Raw genomic sequence first — 25,748 nt, forward strand, 5'->3', positions numbered from 1 at the left:
TAATTCTGAGGTATGCTGTACCAGGAACACTAGGGAGAAGGGGCCATGTTAGGAACCACATATTTGAACTATTAATTCTTTCTTGCCTAATTTATTATCTAAAGGTTTCATGGAATTCCAGTGTAGATACTAATTAAAAGAATTTGAATCTGAATATTAAGCATAGAATGCAGTATTACTAGTTTCATTTTAGGCCTTGCAATAAGGGTGGTTAATTTCTTTAATGTTGTGATGGCTTTACATGCAAAGGATTAAAAAAAAAGTGCACTGACAAAACATTACTCCTGTTACCTTCTTAGGCTATATTTACTCTCCTGCTCTGTTTTCTTTGGTTTCCATTCTGTCTTGTCAGAAATTACTGGGTGTTGTCAGAGTTAATTGATACTTATAGGACGTCTTCAATATCAACCCATCAGAATGAACAAATAAAAACTGCCATGTCTGCCTAGAGGAAAGAAAAATGTTTTTTGGGAAAGTCTTCCCTTTATCTATAAAAAGAGGCTGGCTATACCAGAGAGCATATATTAATATAAAAACTTAAAAGAATTGATTGAAATACAGAATGAACAGAAAATTTTCTAAGAATATGTAGATTATCAAATTTGAATCAAAACAAATAGAAAATTCAAATACATGAATGACAGTTGAAAAACTGAAAAGGCAGTAAATTTGGTTCTTTGGAAATGTAGATCTGCTCTTTAAAAAGGCAACAGGTCTAGTTAGACTTCAAAAAATGATAAATTTCCATATTTTATAAACTGTTCAAAGAAGACAAAAGCAACAATAGAAGAACCTTTTAACTCATTCAATAAGGCTAGTATAATAACAATATATAAACTGTACAAGAATGGCATTAAAAGAAAACCAGAGGCCAAAACTCATTTATGAAGAGTCCTAAATAATTAGTAAATTAAATATAGCAACATATTAAGAGTATAAAACATTAAGAAGAGATAGAATTTTCCCAAGAATGAAATAATTATTTAACATTAGAAAAATTCTAAAAGCAATTCCCAAGAAAAGCTCTAAATGTAACCCTCTAGATTTATTAGCACATTAAAAAAAAACTCATAATTGCCTTAATTCAGCAACTACTTACTAAAATCCAATACCTATGCCTGAATTTTTAAAAATCCAAATCTATTAGTAATCTAAAGGGGGAAAAACACCACTTTCTTAGCTTGATAAACAGTATTTACTGTAAGTTTACAACAAGTATCATATTGTTGCAATATGGAAACATTCCCAGTGATATCAGAATAGGACAAGAATTTCTACTTTAACCACTACTATCTAAGCAGATGTCCTAAAAATGCAGTTAAATAAGAAAATAAAATAAAGTTTCTAAATATTGTTATTTGCAGACAGCACAATCACTGTCAGATATTCAAAGATAATCAAATGAGAAGCTATTACAACCAACAGGAGAGTTCAATAAAAAAAGTTACAAATAAGAATTTTAAAATTCCAATATATTAGCAATAGTTAAAACATATATAATAACAACACAAAATACTTAGAAAGGAACTTAATAAGAAATTTACAAAACCTTTATGGGTAAAGCTATAAAACTTCACTGAATGAAGAGAATACCATGTTCATTAAAAGACTTAACTATTTTCATGTTATTCCACCAAATTATCTACTAACTTAATAGGTTCTAATAAAAATTCCAAGAGGATTTTTCAAAAGAATGTAAGATAATTCGAAGGTTCATCTGAAAGGTATTATGCAAGCATAGACAACTTCAGAAAAAAAATAAGGAGCGATTTCTACCCAATATGAAAACATACTACAGGGGTGCCTGGGTGGCTCAGTCATTAACCGTCTGCCTTCAGCTCAGGTCATGATCCCAGGGTCCTGGGATCCTGCTCCCCGCTCGGCGGGAAGCCTGCTTCTCCCTCTCCCACTCCCACTCCCACTTCCCCTGCTTATGTTCCCTCTCTCACTGTGTCTCTTTCTGTCAAATAAATAAATAAAGTCTTAAAAAAATACTACAAAGCTGGAAGTATTAAATCATTAAGGTATCATTTTAGAAACAAATCTGTGAAATAGAAATCTAAAAAATATTTGTATTTTGGTGTTTACTTTATGGTAAGGGACACTCATACTAATAGTGGGGAAAAGAGCCTTCAACAAATAGCGTAGAGATGATTGGTTATCCAAGTGAGCAGGGAGGACAAGTTTTAAAATTACCCCATGTACAAAAATAAATTCAAGATGAATTAAAGTTCTAAGTCTTAGGAGGAAATGTAGCAAATGGTCTTATAATTTGGGAGAAGTTCCTACTGTATCAGATTTAAAAGACATAAAGGAAAAGACAAGCTTTGAACGCACTAAAATTAAAATCTGGGCTATAAATAATACTATAAACAAAGTAAAAAAAATACCATGGGAAATGCATTCAATAAGGCTTGCATTTAATGACATATCTGTATTTATTATTATTTATTTAAAAGATGAAAATTCACATCTACAGTGCATACTCTTTTATAAACCTTAGGAAAAATTGAAGTATCATAATTAAAAAAATGGACAAAGATTATAAATGGGCAAAGATTATATGCAGAAGAAATACAAATGTCCATAAAAGAAAATGAAGATCATCTTACTAATTTTCAGGAAAAAAACAAATTAATACCCAACAATTTCCTCTCATCAGGTTGAGAAAATTAAAAAGATTAATAAAAATTAAAAAAGAACATTTAGAGTTGAAGTCAGTATAGGTTAATTTCATAATCTCTTCATGATTATATAAGTAGTATGGCATTTTTAGAAGACAAATTGCAGAAACTATGTTAAGAGGAAATTTATACACAAATACAGATAGGTCTGAGGGAAGGGTTGGAGAATGGTATTGGAGAAGGGAAGACAAGAAAGATGAACACTTGTTATTTCGTATAGTTCTATATCATTGAGTGTTTTAGAGTAAGAATATATTTATGTATTACCTATGTATTTATATTTTTAATTATTAGCTTGAGTTAGAACCAACTACAGAAATAGAAAACACATCACAGCCTTGAAACCCAAATGTATTCACTAGACTTCACTCTCATGTCAAATGAAGACCCATTCCTCTAGCATGTATAGCACAGATTCCAAATAATCAAAATGTACTTTCATTTGTAAGAAGTCAACATGGAACATGGATTGCTCATAATCTCTCTGCTGCTACTGACACTTTTGTAAACTTGCTTTTCTTTCTTAATTTTATTTTATTATATTAATCACCATATATTACATCATTAGTTTTTGTGTAGTGTTCCATGATTCATTGTTTGCGTATAACACCCAGTGCTCCATTCAGTACGTGCCCTCTTTAATACCCATCACCAGGCTAACCCATCCCCCCACCTCCCTCCCCTCTAGAACCCTCAGTTTGTTTCTCAGGGTCCATCGTCTTTCATGGTTCATCTCCCCCTCCAATTCCCCCCCCCTTCATTTTTCCATTCCTACTATCGTCTTTTTTTTTTTTTTTTTTTAACATATAATGTATTATTTGTTTCAGAGGTACCGGTCTGTGATTCAACAGTCTTACACAATTCACAGCGTTCACCATGGCACATACCCTCCCCAATGTCTATCACCCAGCCACCCCATCCCTCCCACCCCCACCACTCCAGCAACCCTCAGTTTGTTTCCTGAGATTAAGAATTCCTCATATCAGTGAGGTCATATGGTACATGTCTTTCTCTGATTGACTTATTTCACTCAGCATAATACTCTCTAGTTCCATCCACGTCGTTGCAAATGGCAAGATTTCGGGGGGTTTTGATGGTTGCATAATATTCCATCGTATATATGTACCACATCTTCTTTATCCATTCATCTGTTGATGGACATCTTGGCTCTTTCCATAGTTTGGCTATTGTGGACATTGCTGCTATAAACACTGGGGTGCACATACCCCTTCGGATTACTACATTTGTATCTTTGGGGTAAATACCCAATACTGCAATTGCTGGGTCATATGGTAGCTCTATGTGCAACTTCTTGAGGAACCTCCATACTGTTTTCCAGAGTGGCTGCACCACCTTGCATTCCCACCAACAGTGTAGGAGGGTTCCCCTTTCTCCACATCCTTGCCAACATCTGTCATTTCCTGACTTGTTAATTTTAGCCATTCTGACTGGTGTGAGGTGGTAGCTCATTGAGGATTTGATTTGGATTTCCCTGATGCCGAGCGATGTTGAGCACTTTTTCATGTGTCTGTTGGCCATTTGGATATCTTCTTTGCAGAAATGTCTGTTCATGTCTTCTGCCCATTTCTTGATTGGATTGTTTGTTCTTTGGGTGTTGAGTTTGATAAGTTCTTTGTAGATTTTGGATACTAGCCCTTTATCTGATATGTCATTTGCAAATATCTTCTCCCATTCTGTCGGTTGTCTTTTGGTTTTGTTGATTGTTTCTTTTGCTGTGCAAAAGCTTTTTGTCTTGATGAAGTCCCAATAGTTCATTTTTGCCCTGGCTTCCCTTGCCTTTGGTGGTGTTTCTAGGAAGAAGTTGCTGAGGCTGAGGTTGAAGAGGTTGCTGCCTGTGTTCTCCTCTAGGATTTTGATGGACTCCTGTCTCACATTTAGGTCTTTCATCCATTTTGAGTCTATTTTTGTATGTGGTATAAGGAAATGGTCCAGTTTCATTCTTCTGCATGTGACTGTCCAATTTTCCCAAAATCATTTGTTGAAGAGACTGTCTTTTTTCCTCTGGACATTCTTTCCTGCTTTGTTGAAGATTAGTTGACCACAGAGTTGAAGGTCCATTTCTGGGCTCTGTATTCTGTTCCATTGATCTATGTGTCTGTTTTTGTGCCAGTACCATACTGTCTTGTTGATGACAGCTTTGTAATAGAGCTTGAAGTCTGGAATTGTGATGCCACCAGCTTTGCTTTTCCTTTTCAACATTCCTCTGGCTATTCGGGGTATTTTCTGGTTCCATACAAATTTTAGGATTATTTGTTCCATTTCTTTGAAAAAAGTGGAAGGTACTTTGATAGGGATTGCATTAAATGTGTAGATTGCTCTAGGTAGCATTGACATCTTCACAATATTTGTTCTTCCAATCCATGAGCATGGAACGTTTTTCCATTTCTTTGTGTCTTCCTCAATTTCTTTCATGAGTATTTTATAGTTTTCTGAGTACAGATTCTTTACCTCTTTGCTTAGATTTATTCCTAGGTATCTTATGGTTTTGGGTGCAATTGTAAATGGGATCGACTCCTTAATTTCTCTCTCTTCTGTCTTGTTGTTGGTGTATAGGAATGCCACTGATTTCTGCACATTGATTTTATATCCTGCCACTTTACTGAATTCCTGTATGAGTTCTAGCAGTTTTGGGGTGGAGTCTTTTGGGTTTTCCACATAAAGTATCATATCATCTACAAAGAGTGAGAGTTTGACTTCTGCTTTGCTGATTCGTATGCCTTTGATTTCTTTTTGTTGTCTGATTGCTGTGACTAGATCTTCTAGTACTATGTTGAATAGCAGTGATGATAGTGGCCATCCCTGCTGTGTTCCTGACCTTAGGGGGAAAGCTCTCAGTTTTTCCCCATTGAGAATGATATTTGCTATGTGTTTTTCATAGATGGCTTTTATGATATTGAGGTATGTACCCTCTATCCCTATACTCTGAAGAGTTTTGATCAAGAAAGGATGCTGTACTTTGTCAAATGCTTTTTCTGCATCTGTTGAGAGGATCATATGGTTCTTGTTCTTTCTTTTATTAATGTATTGTATCACATTGATTGATTTGTGGATGTTGAACCAAGAATAAATGTGGCCCAGGAATAAATCCCACTTGGTCATGGTGAATAATCCTTTTAATGTACTGTTGGATCTTATTGGCTAGTAATTTGGTGAGAATTTTTACATCCATGTTCATCAGAGATATTGGTCTGTAATTCTCCTTTTTGATGGGGTCTTTGTCTGGTTTCGGGATCAAGGTAATTCTGGCCTCATAAAATGAGTTTGGATGTTTTCCTTTCATTTCTATTTTTTGGAACAGTTTCAGAAGAATAGGTATTAATTCTTCTTTAAATGTTTGGTAAAATTCCCCTGGGAAGCCATCTGGCCCTGGGCTTTTGTTTGTTGGGAGATTTTTATTACTGCTTCAATTTCCATAGTGGTTATAGGTCTGTTCAGGTTCTCTATTTCTTCCTGGTTCAGTTTTCGTAGTTTATACATCTCTAGGAATGCATCCATTTCTTCCCGATTATCTAATTTGCTGACATAGAGTTGCTCATAATATATTCTTATAATTGTTTGTATTTCTTTGGTGTTGGTTGTGATCTCTCTTTCATTCATGATTTTATTTATTTGGGTCATTTCTCTTTTCTTTTTGATAAGTCTGGCCAGGGGTTTATCAATCTTATTAATTCTTTCAAAGAACCCGCTCCTAGTTTCATTGATCTGTTCTACTGTTCTTCTGGTTTCTATTTCATTGATTTCTGCTCTGATCTTTATTATTTTTCTTCTCCTGCTGGGTTTAGGCTTTATTTGTTGTTCTTTCTCCAGCTCCCTTAGGTGTGGGGTTAGGTTGTGTATTTGAGAACTTTCTTGTTTCTTGAGAAAGGCTTGTATTGCTATATACTTCCCTCTTAGGACCGCCTTTGCTGCATCCCAAAGATTTTGAACAGTTGTGTTTTCATTTTCATTTATTTCCATGAATTTTTTAAATTCTTCTTTAATTTCCTGGTTGACCCATTCATTCTTTAGTAGAATGCTCTTTAGCGTCCATGTATTTGAGTTCTTTCTGACTTCCCTCTTGTGATTGAGTTCTAGTTTCAAAGCACTGTGGTCCAAAAATATGCAGGGAATGATCCCAATCTTTTGGTACCGGTTGAGACCTGATTTGTGACCTAGGATGTGATCTATTCTGGAGAATGTTCCATGGGCACTAGAGAAGAATGTGTATTCTGTTGCTTTGGGATGGAATGTTCTGAATATATCTGTGAAGTCCATTTGGTCCAGTGTGTCATTCTTTATTTCCTTGTTGATCTTTTGCTAAGATGATATGTCCATTTCAGTGTGGGGGGTGTTAAAGTCCCACACTATTATTGTATTGTCATGTGTTTCTTTGCTTTTGTCATTAATTGGCTTATATAATTGGCCGCTCCCATGTTAGGGGCATAGATATTTACAATTGTTAGATCTTCTTGTTGGATATACCTTTAAGTAGGATATAGTGTCCTTCCTCATCTCTTTTTATAGTGTTTGGTGTAAAATCTAATTTGTCTGATATAAGGATTGCCACCCCAGCTTTCTTTTGATGTCCATTAGCATGGTAAATGGTTTTCTACCTCCTCACTTTCAATCTGGAGGTGTCTTTGGGCCTAAAATGAGTCTCTTGCAGACAGCATATTGATCGGTCTTGTTTTTTTATCCAATTTGATACCCTATGTCTTTTGATTGGGACCTTTAACCCATTTACATTCAGGGTAACTATTGAAAGATATGAATTTAGTGCCATAGTATTGCCTGTAAGGTGGCTGTTACTGTATATTGTCTGTGTTCCTTTCTGGTCTATGTTACTTTTAGGCTCTCTCTTTGCTTAGAGGACCCCTCTAATATATAATATATGTATTGATATAACATATCAATTATATCAATTATTCTAATGTTGTTTCATCTTATGGTATCACTTATCTCTCGAATTCTGCCCTCATGATCCAGTATTTGTTTATCTCTCTTTTTCTCAGCTTCTTTATTCTCCATCATTTGGTCTTCTATATCACTAATTCTCTCTTCTGCCTCATTTATCCTAGCAGTTAGAGCCTCTATTTTTTATTGTACCTCATTAATAGCCTTTTTGATTTCAACTTGGTTAGATTTTAGTTCTTTTATTTCTCCAGAAAGGGTTTCTCTAGTATCTTCCATGCTTTTTTCAAGCCCAGCTAGTATCTTTATAATCGTCATTCTGAACTCTAGTTCTGACATCTTACTAATGTCCATATTGATTAGGTCCCTGGCAGTCAGTACTGCCTCTTGTTCTTTTTTTTGAGGTGAGTTTTTCCATCTTGTCATTTTGTCCAGAGGAGAATAGATGAATGAGAGAACAAAATGCTAACAGGGTAACAATGACCCCAGAAAAATATACCCTAAACAAATCAGAAAAGACCTTCCAGAAAGTGGTCACTTTTCTGTTCAGAGAGTTGCTGCTATTCTTTTCTTTGATCTCCTGTTGAGTTTGTAGGTGTTCAGAATAATTTGATAGCTATCTAGCTGAATTCCTGGGACCACATGAAATTTAGGTCTCCTACTCCTCCGCCATCTTTTTAATGAACACAAATTCAGCTTCTCTGTTGAGTCTGCTTTTCTTTCTTTTTAATGAACACAAATTCAGCTTCTCTGTTGAGTCCCAGAGACTCTATGGTTGTTTTTACTGCATATGCCTCATTATATTAGACTTCAGTTAATTAAATTTGCTTTACAGCTACTACAATTCTTGGGGGTCATTAGGCTTAGGGGAACCTATTAAATACATAATTTTATGGTGTCAAAATCAGAGAGAAATTGGACTTAGACAAGATAGTGAACTATTTCTGAGCAAATCCAGAAAATTTATCTATCCATTATTCCTGTCTATCCATTATTCCTGTGTTTAATAAGCAAATTAAGAAAACTCTGCTGTCTATCCATTATACTTAGTTGGCCAAACTCCAAACATGGCTCAGTCTTAATGTTTGCCTCTTCTTTGCCTAAATCTTGATTGCTAAATCCTGCTAAAGAAAATTATAGAACCATTGAGATGAATACCAGTAAATATACACTTAACGACCCCAAATGGGCCTCCAAGCTCAGAATTTCTTTTATTCTCTCAAAACTTTATTTTCCTCAAACCCAGATTTCTTTAGGAGTCTTGCCTTCTATTTCACTAAGAAATTAGATACCATCACAGTGTATATTTCTCAGTTTTCCACCGGAGAACCTATAAAACTACCCTCCCTCCTTTATTCTGAATTCTGAATTTTAAAAAAAACATTTTTCTTCCAGTCTAAGACTATTATATACAGCCATAAAAGGAAATTTTGCCACTTGCAGCAGTATGGATGAAGCTTGAGGGCATTATGCTAAATGAATAAACCAGACAGAAAGACAAATACTGGGGTGCCTGAGTGGCTTAGTTGGTTAAGTGTCTGCCTTCGGCTCAGGTCATGATCTCAGGATAATCCCCATGTTGGGCTCTCTGCTCAGTGGGGAGTCTGCTTCTCCCTCTTACTTTCCCTCTGTGCTCTCTCTCTCTCTCTCTCAAATAAATAAAATCTTAAAAAAAGAAAGACAAATACTGTATGACATCACTTATATGTAGAATCTAAAAAAAAAAGAAAAGAAAATCAAACTTATAGAAACAGAGAGTAGAATAATGGTTGCCAGAGGCTGAGGTTTGGAGAAAATGGGGAGATATTAGTCAAAAAGTACAAAATTTAAGTTATAAGATGAGTAAGTATTGAGGAATTAATGTACAGCCTGGTGACTGCAGTCAAATATACAATACACTATTGTATATTTGAAATCTGCTAAAAGAGTAGATCTTAAGCATTCTTACCTCATACAAGGTAACTGTGAGGTGATGGATATGTTGATTAACCTGATTGCAGTAATCATTTCACAACTATACATATATCAAACCATCATGTTAAGGGAATCAAAGGAATACATATTGGGAAGGAAGACATAAAACTGTCTTTGTTCACAAATGATATGATTATCTATGTAGAGAATCTGAAGGAATCAACAACAATAGCAATAACTCCCAGAACTATTAAGTGATAATGGCAAGGTTGCAGGATTCAAGGTCAATATACAAAAGTCAGTTGCTTTCTTGTGTTTCAGTGAACCAGAGGAGTTTGAAATAAAAAAAATACCATTTACATTGGTACCCCAAAAATGAAACATATATAAATCTAAAAAAATATATACAAGGTTTATATGTGGAAAACTACAAAACTAGCCTATGAACAATCTTAAAGAACTAAATACATGCAGAGAGTCCATGTTCATGGATAAGAAGACTCAATATTATCAACATTTTAGTTCTTCTGAAATTGATTTGTAGATTCAGTGCAATCCCAATCAAAATTCCAGCAAGTTATTTTATGAATATCAACAAAATGATTCTAAAGTTGATGTGGAGGGACAAAAGACCCAGACAACCAACACATTGTGGGAGGAGAAGAGCAAAGTTGGAGGACTGATGCTACTCAACTTCAAAACTTACTATAAATCTATAGTAATCAAAACAGTGTGGTATTGGTGAAGGAATAGACAAATCAATGGAACCGAAGAGAAAGCACACATATAGTCTATCTCTGAAAAAGGAACAAAGGCAATACAATAGAGCAAAGATTGTTTCCTCAACAAATGGTACTAGAACACTGGATGTCTATATGCAAATAAATGAATCTAAATCTTATACCCTTCACAAAAATTAATGCAAAATGGATCATAGGCCTAAATGGAAAACACAAAACTATAAAACCCATACAAGATAACATAGGAGATAATCTAGATGGCCTTGGGTACAGTAATGCTTTTTTAGATACAATACCAAAGATACAACTCATGAACAAAGTAATTGATAAACTGGACTTCATTAAAATTAAAAACTGCTCTTCAAAAGGTAATATCAAGAGAATTAGAAGACAAACCACAGACTGGGAGAAAATATTTGTAAAAGAAACATCTGGTAACGGATTATTATCCAAAATATACATTCTTAAAACTCAAAATAAGAAAACAAACAACCTGATTTTAAAATGGACCGAAGACCTTAACAGACGCCTCACCAAGGAAGGTATACAGGTGGCAAATAATATATGAAAATATGCTCCACATCATATGTCATCAGGAAAATGCAAATTAAAACAACAATAAGATACTATTACCCACCTTTAAGAATGCCCAAAATCTGGAACATGGATAATACCAAATGCTGGTGAGAATGTGGAGCAACAGGAACTCTCATACACTGTGGTAGGAATGCAAAATGGTATAGCCATCTTAGAAGATAGTTTGACAGTTTCTTACAAAAATAAATATGATTGGGCAATTGTGCTCCTTGGTATTTATCCAAAGGAGTTGAAAACTTATGCCCACAAAAAACCTACACATAAATGTTTACAGCAGCTTTATTCATAATTGTCAAAACTTGGAAGCAACTAAGATGTCCTCCATTAGATGAATGGATAAATAAACATCCTGTCAAAACTTGGAAGCAACTAAGATGTCCTTCATTATATGAACGGATAAACATCCTGTCAAATCTTGGAAGCAACTAAGACGTCCTTCATTAGAAGAATGGATAAATAAACATCCAAACAATGGAAGAGTATTCAGCTCTAAAAAGAAATGAGCTCTTAACCATGAGGAACTTTAAATGCATATTGTTAAATGAAAGAAGTCAATCTGAAAAGGCTACATACTATATAATTCCAATTATGTGATATTCTAGAAAAGGCAAAACTATGAAGACAATCAAAAGATCAGTGGTTGCTAAGGGTGGCAGTGAGAGTAGGGTGGGGGGAGAGGGATGAGTGGGCAGAGAACAGAGGTTATTTAGGGCAGTAACAATCTTCTGTATTATATTATAATGATAAATATATCATTATGCATTTGATATGTACAACTCCAAGAATAACCCTTAGGTAAACTTAGGTCTTAGATTATGATGTGTCAATATAGATTCATCCTTAGTTTTCAAAAATGTACAGTTTTGGTGAGTGATAGTGTTAAGGGGAGAGGTTATGCATGTGTGGGGTGCAGAAGGTACATAGAAAATCTATGTTCCTCTGTATTGTAAACCTAAAACTGCTCTAAAAATTGTCTTTAATAAAAATGTCATCATGTTGCATGCCTTGAATATATACAGTTTTGTCAATTATATCTCAATAAACTGGGAAAAATAAGAGTATTAGATTCCACAGAATTCTGGGTCCCAGCCTCTATTACCTTCAAAGGGACCTTACTCTATTGATAAATCCCTCTTTCTAGCTATGTCTACTTCTCTCTTTCTCTGGGTCCTTCCCATTATTATTTAAATATGCTTGAGTAAAAATAAAACCCTATCTCAAACTGTCATCCACCTCTAACTTCCATATTCCTTTCTTTTATGGTTACATTTCTGACAAAAAAAAATCCTCTTAAACGGTAGAAATATTTCTAAATTATTAATGTCAACTAGTTTTTCATAATCTTTCCCATTTCTCTTTCTCTCTAGTCAAACAGGTAGTTGCCTCTGGCAATTTTCTTGAGAAGGTGATTGACTCTGGAGAAGAATGTGCCTTTGAGACCTCTTTAATTCCATTGTGGAAAAAGATGTTTGGGCTCTAGACAGAGTGAATGGAGAAGAGAAGAATTACCATGCTTATCCTGTCACCCCTTTCCCATGTTGAAAGATGCCCTTGAATTGTGGAGGGGAGAGAAATAGTTTAAGTAATGAAGGCAAAGCCTCACAGATTAGGCAGTTCCCTAGTGAGGTTTGTAGCATTCGAGGGCAAACCTTTTGGGCACAAAATTGAGGGAGACCCAAGAAAGATAACGTCTCCCTGCTGTATTTAGCCAAAGAGACCAGAGTTGCTCATGTCCAAATTATGACACAGATGCCAGGTGGGAGCCTCAGGATTTAAGAGCCCCTATAGGCATAAAGAGGAGATGTCTAATGGGTATAATATCAATGGCTAAGAATCATCTCCTCTTGCATCCCCAAGCACTGACTTCTCAGAAACTTGACTGAATCTTGAAGATAGAATGAATCTCCAAAAGAACTGAGATTAAGTAGGTGCCACCATAACAAACTGTAGAATTGAAAGAGCATAACTAAGTATCCAGAATGAGGTTTCTGCCAAAGTAAGCAACAACTTTTATTCCTGCTATTTTCAACTGGTATACCTGGGACATTTTCTTATTTGACTTCTCTGTCACAGGTAACTCAATTGACCACTCTTTCCTTTAAACCCTCTTTTGCCCTGGAGTTCATGACACTGAAAAATTCTGGTATTTTTACAACTTCCTGGCTGCTTTTTAATCCAATTTTGTGGGCTCTGTGTCTGCTTATTCTTTAACTGGTACTACTTATTTATTAAATTGATATTTGTTCAGCATTTACCATGGACCTGGCATTGTTTGAGGCACAAGGCACAGGACAATAACAAGGCAGATTTGGCCTCCTCCACTATGGAGTTGACAACCTAGTGGAACTAAGAAACTGAGTCTGAACAACTTGAACCCATGTCAGGTTTGCGTCACCCACTCCATCTGATTTCATCAGCAAATATTGATTCAACAACCTGTGCTACAGGAAGGACTTAGACATCTCTAAGTCAGGCTCGATGTCCACCTAGAGCTTTGGACATTTTTATCCAGTTGAATCCTGGATATGTCTTCTTGGATATCCTTTTGCATCTCAGACTCAAGATGTCAAAAACTGGTCTCGTTTGCTTATCTTATGAATGTCATGCATGTCATCCTATTGTCCAGGCTAAAAACTTGGCCTTTATTCTTTATTTGTTTCTCTCCCTTATCATCCTCATCCTATCAGTTCTTAAGTTCTATTATGGTATATCTTATCTTTCTCTTAATTTTACCCACTGCTAGCCCTCCCCTAGATTACTGAAATAGATACCTAATTAGTTTCACGGCTTCTAATTTTGTCCCACCCAAATCATTCTTTATACTATATTCAGAGTCATTTTTCTAAAGCAACTCTTATCAGGACGCTATCTTTCTTAACTCTCCAGTGATTTCCCCAATACTGTTGGGAAAAAGCTTAATAATCTATATGGTCCCTATGTTCCTGCAAGATCTCATACTTACAAACCTTCCCATTCTCATCTCCTGCCACCCCATCTTTGCCCTCTCCTACCATTCCTATACCACATGCCACAATTTGGTCATCTCATTTTTTTTTTTAATTTTTCAGTCACACCATGAAGTTTCTTGCATCCAGTTCTTTGCATACATTCCCCCTTGTCTCAGGAACTTCACGTTTTTGCCAAACTTCCTCCCCACTTTGATTTGGAAAACTTCTGATCATCCTTCAAGACTTGATTTGGACTTTATTTCTTCCCTCAGTAGGAATCGTATTCATCCAAACCACTTTCATAATATGTGGCACTTTTCATAACACTACTTAATCTCATGTATCATAATTGACTATCTACTTACTTGTGATCCTCCAACAGTAAGTTCTTTGAGGGCTAAGACTCTGTTATTGTCACCATTGCTCACCCATAGCAGGAGCATGATATACATATACTTAAATATATATACATTAATACATATTTAACTATATATGTATTTAAAATACATTACACATTATATTTACTATGGCACTTTAAATTAAAAAAAAGCATTTATACTGTAGAACTTCAAAATAGAACTAAAGCCACAACATTTGTAGTAGACTAAAAAGCCTATTGAGTTTTTCATTTGACGAGATGCTATTTGAACTTCTAGGATGTCCTAGGTAGTGATTTTAATCATTAGGCAGATATAAAATTGTTGCCCTGATTTTCCTCCCAGGCAGATTTACTATGAAGCTAATGGAGTTGAAGTTGCAGGGCTTCTCCATTGCACAGGCTCTTCCAAATTCCCAGAGGGGCCCTAGCAACATGGTCACAATCATATGATCTCATAAACTTTGAAAAAGTAAGATACTTACCCACAATTGTCTCTTTTCATTCCAACTTCTTTTCTGTCATTATTTCTTCTTATATCTGGTAATATTGGAGTAGCTGTAGGCATTTTTGAAATCTGAATAAGGGGAAGCTGAATGCTAGGTACACTTAGTGGGATATATTCACTTAGTTTGCAGTTATTTCTATGCAAGTTTCTAGCTAATTAATAAAAATGTTATTTTTCTGGATTGATATTTGTAATTTTTATGATTTTTTCTTATCATTAATAAATAATTGCTTTTCTATTTGTTTTAAATTTATAATTCTGTATTATTTTTCTTAAAGAGCCCATTCACAAATTATATAAGCCTTAGGTCTTATCCAACCTAGATGTTTCCTTGATATGAACAAAGAAAATGGGAGGCATGAGGGAATGAACTGTGGTTTCTATCCCAATCTATTTTTTACTTGTCTTCTTGGCAAGGTCAAGTTAAGAAGGTGATGTGAATCCAGAGTCACACAGTTGTCAGGCAAGGAGATATTACTTCATCTCTAGATCCCAGTCTGAGACTGTCCTTAAGGTGACTCTTCCTTAATTCACTGATTACATTCTTTAGATTGGTTCCTTCACAATGTACAACCCACTGAGGAATGATAAAACATTCCTAGAAAACAGTGCAAATGTACAGTGCTATAGAAGTTATGCCATTTTTCCCCCACTGGTGTTTTGTAACTGCCTGCTCTACACTAATACTAGGGATGATTCCACCCAGCAAGGAACATCCAGTCTAATAAAAATACAAATAAGAAAATAGGCAACCACCACAATTACCCAGATGTATATCTTTACAGTGGTCTTGCATTTTTTACTTAACAAATATTAATTGAACACATACTCTGTGCACAGAATTTTATCTCTAAATGTGAGGTAAATGAAGAGAGCACTCAAGTATGACCTCTGCCAGAATAGTGTCTGATTTAAATTGGAACCAAGAGATACCAGTGAACTGTCAGGTGACAGTCTTCAGGCAAATCTCATCATTGCTAATTGAAAGCAGAGAAATTTCAGCTTCCACCAAAGAGCCGTAGCGGTAGCAGTATTTAAGCAAGTCAACATGTATAAAATGATCTGATGTTGAAAATTTCTGCTTCATAAAGAAAATCAAAAAAAATCTCAGAGGAAATTGAAAATTATGAGCTTTCTGCTGGCTCCACTAAGGCATAAATCTCTCAGCTTTTGATTAGACAATTGGCTATTTCATGTTATTAAATAGAAACACTGCTCTTCTCAACAGTGAATGACTAATTAGCAAGGGATATGAAATAATGTCATCTGTCTTCAGGAAATCTCAGCGAAGTAAAGAAAATATGCTTTATCCCCATTGCAATTAGCATGTGTAATGTGCTAAACTTTCTTCTCCCCTTTGCCTGATTCTCCCCCTAATAGAGAGGAATGCTTTATATGGTAAAGGAAAGAAAACTAAGCCTCTGCACCAGAGGTATGTACCCTTTATTGAGGATCTATTATTTCTGCATATTATTTGTTTAATTCTCACAAGGGCCCTGCAACATAAATATCATTATCTCCATTTTACAAAAGAGAACCCAGTCTCAAGGAAGTTAAGTAACATGTCCAAGGCAGCTAATAAGTGGTTGAATCAGAGGTGAAATTCAAGTCTTACTGCACCAAATCACATTCCCTCCTACAATGCAAAAGTATTTCATTCCTCATGTATAGGCTTGAGTTTTTGTAGATTTTGCAGATGAGCTCAAGGGGTTAGGAATGCTGTAAGGCTATGTAGCTGACTCTAATCTCTATGGAACATAAACTATTCATACATGTAGATTTGGCTCCTGCTTCTGCCAAACAGCAGTGTCTAGAAGGGATGACCCCTTGACTATGAGTTGGCTGCTCTGGAAAATCTGGGAGAATTGGAAGAAAAGGCCTTTTCCCTTCCACATCTCAGATACACATTATGAACTAGTGATTCTCCTGTCATCACCTATATACGCCCAAGTAACATGTAAAAAATCTGGCTGGACAGATAAAATCCATCCATATCCTTCATTGGATTAGAAGCGTGCCCTTCCAATGTTGTAATTCTTTGCTCTCCTTTCACTTCAGGATAATTCCAAACTCCTGAGAATGACAAATCTTGTAATAATTACTCCTCACCCTAATCTATGCACCCTCCAGACCCAAGGAGCAAGTTAACATTTCTACACCTTCCTGTGTTTTCATATATTTCTTTGTGCCTTTGACTCACTTTATTTCATGTGCCAGAAATGCCTTCTGCACCTTCTTCTCCATTTGGTAAAACTCATGATTCTCCAAGATGCAGTTCAGTTAATGTATTTCTGAAGAATGTCTTGACCCTTTTGGACAAAATTAATTTTTCCAGCTTCTGAGTGCCTATGATAATTTGATCATATCTTTACTTGAATATTAATCATATTATAGTATGATTATTTAATGGTTTATGTGTCTGAATCCTCTACTGAATTACATCTATTTCCTATTCATCTTTCTATCTAGGTTCAATTAATAAATGTATAATGTCCTGATTGTTCTCTCTTCTGTTTTATTTAAGTTGGGGTCACATGCTATACTTGTCTTCTTTTCCTTTCTGGTGATATAGAATTAGAGACTTAATTTCAGGGAAATGTACAATTCTACCCCAGGAGCCAAAAGAAAAGATGCAAGAGTGGAAGTAGAAGGGGTGGTGATAGTCAGTGATTCCAGTCTGATGACAGTCTTCACCAGGCTTTCTGGAGAATCAATCTGTTTTTGAACCAGTGCTTTCTCTTACTTCCTTGTCAGAATGCAGTTAGACATGGAACATTTGAAATGTTACTGGGAGAGAATGAATACAGATCATGATGGAAAGGAGATCACGACTGTTTCCAAACCGTCCAATATTCTTCAGAGATACCTTGGTTCAACCGAGGTCAGGAGTGAATAGAGATTGATGTGTTGCTCATGGAACTGAATGCAGCATGGTACAGCCGAAAAGACATGAGGTTTGCAGCACGACAGCTCTGAAGTCACGCACCAGGGCTGCCATGTAGTCACTATGTGTCCTTAGACAGGTCATGTAACATCTCTGTGCCTGGCTCTACTAACCCCCAATGTAAGAACAACAGTTCCAAACAGCAGAAAATCTATCAATGTCTGGTTCACAGTAAGTGCTCATTAATGCTATTTCCCTCCCTTGGAAAGAAATAAATGGCATATATTTCCGTGAAGAATGAGGTATATCCAGCAATTTTCTTGAAACTGTAACAGATGCAGTTGGAAATTTTCTTGGTTTCTCAACTCCTTAGTTTGTGAAATACTATATCTGGTGGTAGCATATGTGAGATGGAATTAGTTATCTCTGATGGGAAAGTTAGCAAAGCACTGAGCTAGAATTCCTTTTAATGATCTTCCCTGATCCAAAAGGAAAAATCATCCATTGCTTGGATCTTGGGCAGAAATGTTTTCAAAGAGAAAATTGTACGTATTTCTCATGTTGATGGTGTGGATATGTTCAGCTTCTAAATGAAAATGTTCTTATTTAATCACAGGTCAAAATATGCACTTTTTCTTAAAATTTGCCTCATTGGAAGCTTTCAAACAGAATTTGCATAGTTCTCTCTTTTTACTTTCAAAATAAATAGTACATAATTAGAACTGGGGTGTCTGTGGCAAAACACCCCAAATCATGAGTAAATAAATTTGTCCTGAACTTTTTATATTTCTACATAGTAAATGTGACTAAGTGGTGAGAATGTCAGAATTTACCCTGGAAAATGCTAGTGATAGTATATTTCGAGTACCATCTTTACGTACATAGTATTTTATTAAGGTAACACAAGCACAGTGTGACATTACTTGGTTTCCCCTGCAATTTTGAAAGGTTAATTGAATTGTTGAGCAATATTTTAATTTATTCTAATTTGCTTCATTGAGATTCATCCTTCTAATAGTTTTGAATATCTTTGCATGCATTAAGGTCTATTAAAGTAAAGCATTTTTTTTTTAACCAAATACTCATTTGTGGCCACTTTCTCCATTTTAAATTTGAACCCCATTGTTAGCCAAATGTCAAACATTCTAGCAATCATTGCATTAAAGGTCATTTTTCTGATAGCTGAAGTCATCTTATTCACATAATATCCTGGAAAAGAAAGTGCTTGGTTATTCAAAAGTCCCATTCCTAGCTCTTAAATGGGGTGCAGATAAAGACCTTAGTTTTTTTATGGATGTGGAAATGTTGCCAAATCAATTCCTAAGACTTCATTTTTATAATGGCAAGTAATGCCTCTTCTTGCATCCTAAGAAGAATATTTGCTGAACCGCAAGTGTGGAATCAGAAGGCCATATGTTAAAATAAATTGTTACTATACAAGCAAATGGCACACTGCCACCACCAGAAGACATTTTCATTACTTCTCATTCACTACAGGCGCCATAGTTTTCCCACAAGTTGTAGAGAACATTTTAAGTAAAGAGATAGAGCAACACTTTCAGGATAAGATGTTTTAAGAATATTTTATGCAGTTATGCCAGAGCTTAGTGAACAAAATGAACATCCTAGTGATGAAAGGAGAGAAAAGAAGCTTCCACCCATGAATTCATGTCAACAGTCAGCATATGTCCTTTTTCTTTCTTTTAGAATCACAGGTATGAGGAAATTGCAACCAAAATTTATTTTCAGATGTCAAAGTATAATTATAAGAAGTTAAATCATAATTCTCAGGCAAATATAAATATTGTATGTGCAAATGATATTATTTTACTCATTAATTAATGGGGAAACCAATAGGATATTAAAGACTGACTCAAAGAGCATTTACAATGCTAAGCTATATATAGGAAGTTTAACAAAGAACTGTTGGGTAAAGATTGCTGATTTCCATTTAAAAATACAATAGATTTATGATGGTCCCACAAGTCATTAAGTCTTTGGCAGCACTTATTTCAATGAATAGGAATTATTTTCATCTTTACTAAACAAAAATATATGAGTTAAGTAATTTCATTAAATCTGGGACCTCTAATCAATAATAAATAATGAGACGAACTAAGTACATTCTTCTAGATAATCAATGAATGGCCTTTGCCTCATATGATATTGAAAAGACATACCACACCTTTATGCCTTTTTTTCCAAGTTTTACATTCTCTGACAAAAGTAATGAATTGTGCAGTAGATGCCTGCCACAAGTTTTAAAGTACCACTAGTAAATGAATTTATGTTTTATTGGAACGTTATGTGTACTCAATCCTGTTTTGGTCTTTTTTGCATATAAGGAATTTTAGGAATCCTGTTCAACATTATATTAGCATATATGAAAATTGAGTTGCAAATGGGTAGTGAGCATTAGAGTTACATTTTAAAGACATTTTATAATGTTTTCGTATTCTGAAGCTACTACATCTCTTAACACATGCATTTTCATAGGCCTTTGTAAACTGTGATGGGCTTAGACACTGTACGTGTCAAACAGATAAAATGGCGTTCCTCTAACGCACATAGACCCACCAACAATGACATATTCTCTAGGTTAAGGAATCACTTTTGTAATGCACAGGTCCACATGCTACTACCTACCTATCAAGGTCTTCCATAATTCCTCTGAAATTGCGTCTCTGCTATTTCCTAACACACATGCCTGGTTCGGGCGCAGATCAGGATGAATCAGTGGCCTGCTGCACACGTACATGGGCTCTTTGCACTGAATTCTGATTATTCAGAATTCTGCTCTGGGCAAATTATTCCACATCTGTAAGCCTCTCTCCTAATTTCTAAAATGGGTCAATAAAATTACCTTCCACAAAGAGTTCCCATGAGAATTAAATGAATAAATTTTCATCATTTACATAGGCCATTGCCTCTGTCATTGTGAATGTACAATAATTGTCTGCTCTTCTTGGTCAGATCAGCCTCTTCGTCCTCCATTCTGTGTCTCCTGTCTTTTTTTTTTTCTTTTTTCCACTTTTATCTCTCCCCAGACCTGGGAAGTTCTCTCAATCTGAGCCATCCTTCAATGTTCTACCACAATCTCTAGTTTCTCTAACTCTTAATAAATCCTCATCTAAACAATCATCACATTTAAGTATATGCTCTCTTATACAGTTAGAGGCTGTTTCGTGTATCCTATTATTTCTGCAACTGGACATAAACACCTTCAGGACAGTGTGACACCAAGAGGCACGTACTAATTTGATAAGGTACCCTTCTACTTAGGAAAACAGGCTCTAGCTCAAGTTTCAGGTTTGGAAGAAAGTAGGACGAGGGTAGTAAAAATCAGTTACAATGCCATTAGGTCAAACCTCTCCTTCCAACAACTCCATTGCATGTGTCGATGTGTTTAATTTGCTTGTTTATCTGTCAGTTTATTTACATGGGAATCTATGCTTATGAGGTGCTCTCTGAATTTGATTTTGTTCATGAACAAATGTCTTAGAGAGCAATCAAAGAAGGCACAGATTCAGAAGAGCCTGGCAAGAGATCAAGAAACAGGACATACAATTTTTAATCTTCAAGAAAATCTTTTGCATATCTACTGTCCCCCAATAAACCTGTTGAGCCTTTCTCTCTAACTGCTCAGTCTTCTGAGCATAGCAATAGTTAAACTAATTTGGATTTTTGTTGATCCAAAATTATTTTAATGATCTGTATAAACTTTAAATATGAGGTCAGAAATATGTACAGTTGACCCTTGAAGAACATCAGAATTAGGGGTGCTGACTCACTGTCCCGTCAAAAATCCATGTATAACTTTTGACTTCCCCAAAATTTTACTAATAGCCTTTTGTGAGCATCAACAGTTGACTAGCACATATTTTGTATGTTATATGTACTAAATCCTAATGTTATTAAGAAAATCATAAGGAAGATAAAATACACTTATAGTATTGTAGTGTATTTATAAAAAAAAATCCATGTGTAAGTGGAGTTACACAGTTCAAATCTGTGTTGTTCAAGGGTCAACTGTACATTCAATCTCAAATATAGATCATCTCCACTCTCTAGTCTTTCTGTTCCATGGGAGACCCCTGTGGGGAGAGAGGAGTTCACATCAACTCACCTTACAGGCACCTTCTGTAGAGTTTGTACACAAAACACTTAGGCCCAAGAAGCATTTCTTCCATGTGCTGAGACTTTGTTCTCTAAGAGGTTCTGCTCCTGTTGCTAATGGTATCACAACTGAAGCTGTGTCTGCCCCAGCATCATGAGTAAACTGTGTCATGCTTGCCCTTGCATCTTCGCCATGGTCCTCTGTGGAAGGTAGCCTTGTGAGTAGGCTGCCCAACCACCCCCATTTGCCTGGTTTTTGCACTGATAGGCCTGTATGCCAGGAAATTCTGCATTCCTCAGCAAACTGGAGCCTTTTTATGCATTGGCTGAATCTTCTTCAGGCAGCACATCAGAGAATCTGTATCCACTCACTCCTATGCCAGGCTGTGAGTCCATTCTCTGCTTCTTTGTTTTACAGCTTTCACGGGAGCTTGGGGGTCAATTCCTCCCTCCCGCTGAACTCTGCATCAGTCACCACCAGTTTCCTAGAGATGAGGTGGGTTCCTGTGAGGTGCACTGCAATGGCAGCTTTAGATTCTGATGTTCTGTCCGCCTGCCTCTTCCCCTCAACAGCTTCACCCCCTCTTTCCTTTTCTTCTTCCTCCCACCTCCCCATAGCTTCTGCCATTTTGGGAAGAATCACCCATTAGCTCTCCAAGCATTTGCATATTTAAATATAGCTCCTTAGTATCTCTTTATCACCTCTGAACCAAGATCCTTGCCTTTCTAACTTTCTAACTACATAAGAAAAATACATCTGCCAAGTCTGCTATATTTAAATATCTGAAGCTGGAATCAAGACCATTTTTCCCTTGGTCAGACAGTGTTCTTCATTTGGTTTTACTAAATGCTAAATCTGAATATAAAAAAAATAAGGCTACTTTAAGAGTCATAAGAGTAAAAAGAGAAAAGCTGAAGAGCATCCCCAGCTGAAAAACAGTTATTTCTCATTTGATTAATACAAGAAGAAAAATAGTCACAAAGTTCTCTAAATATCTTTTTCAGAAAAAGACCAAAATGTATATTTGATTCCCCAAAACATATTTCTTAAAGTTCTAAGCTACAGAACATATGAGTTGGTGGGAATCCTGAAGAATTCATAATTATAACTGTGTTATCGTGACACAACAATATGCTCAAAAGCAATATTTGGATATTCTTCCAACATAATTGATAGCTAAGCACATGCATTTTAACTATGGGTGGTAAGAATCACATGTAGAAGTTTATGTCTTGGTGTAGATTGGAGAGGGTATATGAGGAGATAAGAGGATTATTTTATGGGAGAAAGGAAATACCCTTCGCTTATATGCCATAGTACTTCATAGGCTACACAAGAAATACAAATCGGTCCCATAACTTTCCTATTCAAATCCTTCAGGAGCCTCCCACAAATTTTTATATGGCCTGGAGGGCCCTATGTGGTATAACTGGGAGGTTATCTGGCTCCCCTGTGTACCTACAGGGGCATTTGGCAATATCTGGAAACATTATGTGTTGTCATGGCTGAAGGGACAGAGGTGATCTTCGCATCTAGTGGGTAGAGGCCAGAGATACTGATAACACCTCACAAACAAGAGGTGCCCACAGCAAAGAGTCATCTGACCCCCAATGTGAATAGTGCTGAGCTGGAGAAATCCCTTATTCTAGCCCTTCTCCACCGCTCTGGATGCCTCTTCTACCCCTTGCAACCTTCCTGGCTATGTTCTTCTCATACTTGCCTTCTTGCCATTCCTTGAATGGGCCCTTATCCTTTACCATATTGTTCCCACTCCCAGAAGGTTTTTCCCCGAGACCCCTCTTTCTTTGCCCGGTCAAGTTTCTGTTCTTGAGCTCTCAGCTTCAAAAGCACTTTATTAGAGTGCTCACACCATTAGATCAGGCAGGACTTATATGGTCTCCTAGCATCCTGCACTTTTCTTTCCTCGCTTGTTTCACAGTTTATAATTATATATATGATCGATCGCTTAAAATAAAAGGGCCCTGTTTCTTTGTTCACCTTGAAATCCCTAATCCACCAAAATTCATATAGGTAGAAAAGTCTCAATGAATATACTTTTGGATGAATGAATAAACATTCAAGTACATGCTTAGAACAGGTAAAGAAGTATGATATCAAACATTTATTGAATGTGTGCTGGATGTCAGGCACTGTTAAATGCTTTCTAAGGATCACTTCCTCCTTATACCATCCTCATGATATAGGTACTCAGCTCTTATTATCCTTTTGACAAGTCAGGGAATGGAGTCATTGAGAGGTTATATGTATCTGGCTGATGATCTCCATCTCCGTAAGTGGGGGAGCCAAAATACCTACTCGGGTCTGTCTGACTCCAGAGTCTCCCACTTAAAAGTTCCTAGCAGAAGAGTGGGAATATCAGGGAGAAAAGAAAGCAAGGAAATAAAGCAAGCTGTCATCTGCTTCTGGGGGAGACATTTTTTTTCTAGTAGACTTTGCCCAGAAGTCATTGTTTCTTGACAAAAAGCCATCAGGTAAGCACACACTCTAAAAAGAAACTTGTGAGCATAGTCAACAGATGTCACAGGCAAGGGTGAAGCCAAGCATAGCTGGTGGCTCAGTATGATAAGGAGAAGGTAACCATAGAGATTAGGGGTCTTGCAGCTGTTTGGGCAGAGTTGTATCCTTCACAACAGTGCCTCCCAAGTCTGATTACTCACCAGAACCTTCTGGAAAGCCTTTTAAAACTTCCACGCACATTCCCCACTCTCGGCATCCCAATCAGGATATTGAAAGTGGTATTTGAATTCTGTTTGTTTACTTGTTTTGTAATGATTTCCACTGAAGCTATTAGTGTGCAGGCCAAGGTTTGCTTTGGAGAATTCTGATGAGAGAGGAAAGAAGCAGCCCAGCGAAGGCTAGCGCAGCGCCCAAGGAGAGGGAGGGGTTGGAACTGTGGTCTTAACCAGGTGTGTATGCTGTGTGGGAATGTTTTTTCTGCCCATTAGTTTTCCTGAGTTCCCACTTCTGGCCACATTGCCTGCTTTCCTGAGAGAAATTCCTCCCCCTCCATGTGGTTCTAGCTTGGTTTTTAACTGTTGATAACCATGCACACACACACACACACACACACACACACACACACACACACACACACATTCCTACCTCTGTCTCTCCAACAGGGCAGCACATGAACTAGAATGGGCCAAACATGGTAATCCATCCATTCCCCTTCCACAGTTAAGCTGGAGTTGAGCACAATCAGTGCTGACTAGAATCCTCCAGAGTCTGGCACATATAGATTGGGAGAGAGATGTTTTCTGTCCACTAGGGTTGTGAGGCCATGAAAATACAAAGCGGTCATATTCCCTGGTTGTAGAGAGAAGTCTAACGTAGTAGACGATGTCAGAGGAGGGGAACAGAATTAAAAGGTGGAGAGAAGAGAGCGCCCTGGTGGCATAATTAGAATGGCCTCTATATTTCACAGTCCTATGAGCCAACACATCCTTGAGAATGCTGAGTCCTTAAGAAGTATGTGTATATCCAGGTACACCCTTGGCTTTTCTCTTGATACTCAGTGAATTAAATAGGCTTGTGTACCACTCACACTGGGGAGATGATCTAGAAGAGAACATAAGCAAAACTGTGCCCACACTGAACTTTGCTGCTGAGCTTGGGCTTCCAATGGCTCTAAACAAGTGCCCTGTTCAAGCTCTCAAAAATGACTTAGAAAAATGGGTTGCTGGGAGGGTTGCGTGGGGGATGAGGCACTTGGTGGAAAGAGTATGGGATGAGATCAGAAACTGTGGTTGGGGGGTAAGGGCTTCCTGAAAGTTCATGAGACTTATGAGAGCAGCTGGAAGAGTTCAGAGCAGGGACACAAAGGCAAAGGACAGAGGACATCACCACCCCCATGAAGGCTGTAAACCATGGATGCTTCCTTCTGAAATATGGGAAAAGTCATATTTAAGACCACAGGTTTAACACTGTCCCTTTCACATTATAGTTGTTTTAAATGACCCAAAGTTTTCAGTTTATTCTGATGCTCCTGTGCAGCCTCGTGTGTTATTGGGTGTGTAGAAAATAAGGGGAGTTGGTAAAGAACTCCTTC

General features: G+C 36.7%; 1 long non-coding RNA gene across 1 annotated transcript in view; it reads left to right on the top strand.

Annotated features, from left to right (window-relative positions):
• Positions 1–25,748, top strand: part of LOC113934970 — a 235,949-nt gene that overhangs the window by 44,587 nt on the left and 165,614 nt on the right. The gene's annotated exons all lie outside the window — the stretch shown is intronic.

Source organism: Zalophus californianus, chromosome 4 (genome assembly GCF_009762305.2).
Source record: "Zalophus californianus isolate mZalCal1 chromosome 4, mZalCal1.pri.v2, whole genome shotgun sequence".
NCBI classification, from domain to species: Eukaryota; Metazoa; Chordata; class Mammalia; order Carnivora; family Otariidae; genus Zalophus; species Zalophus californianus.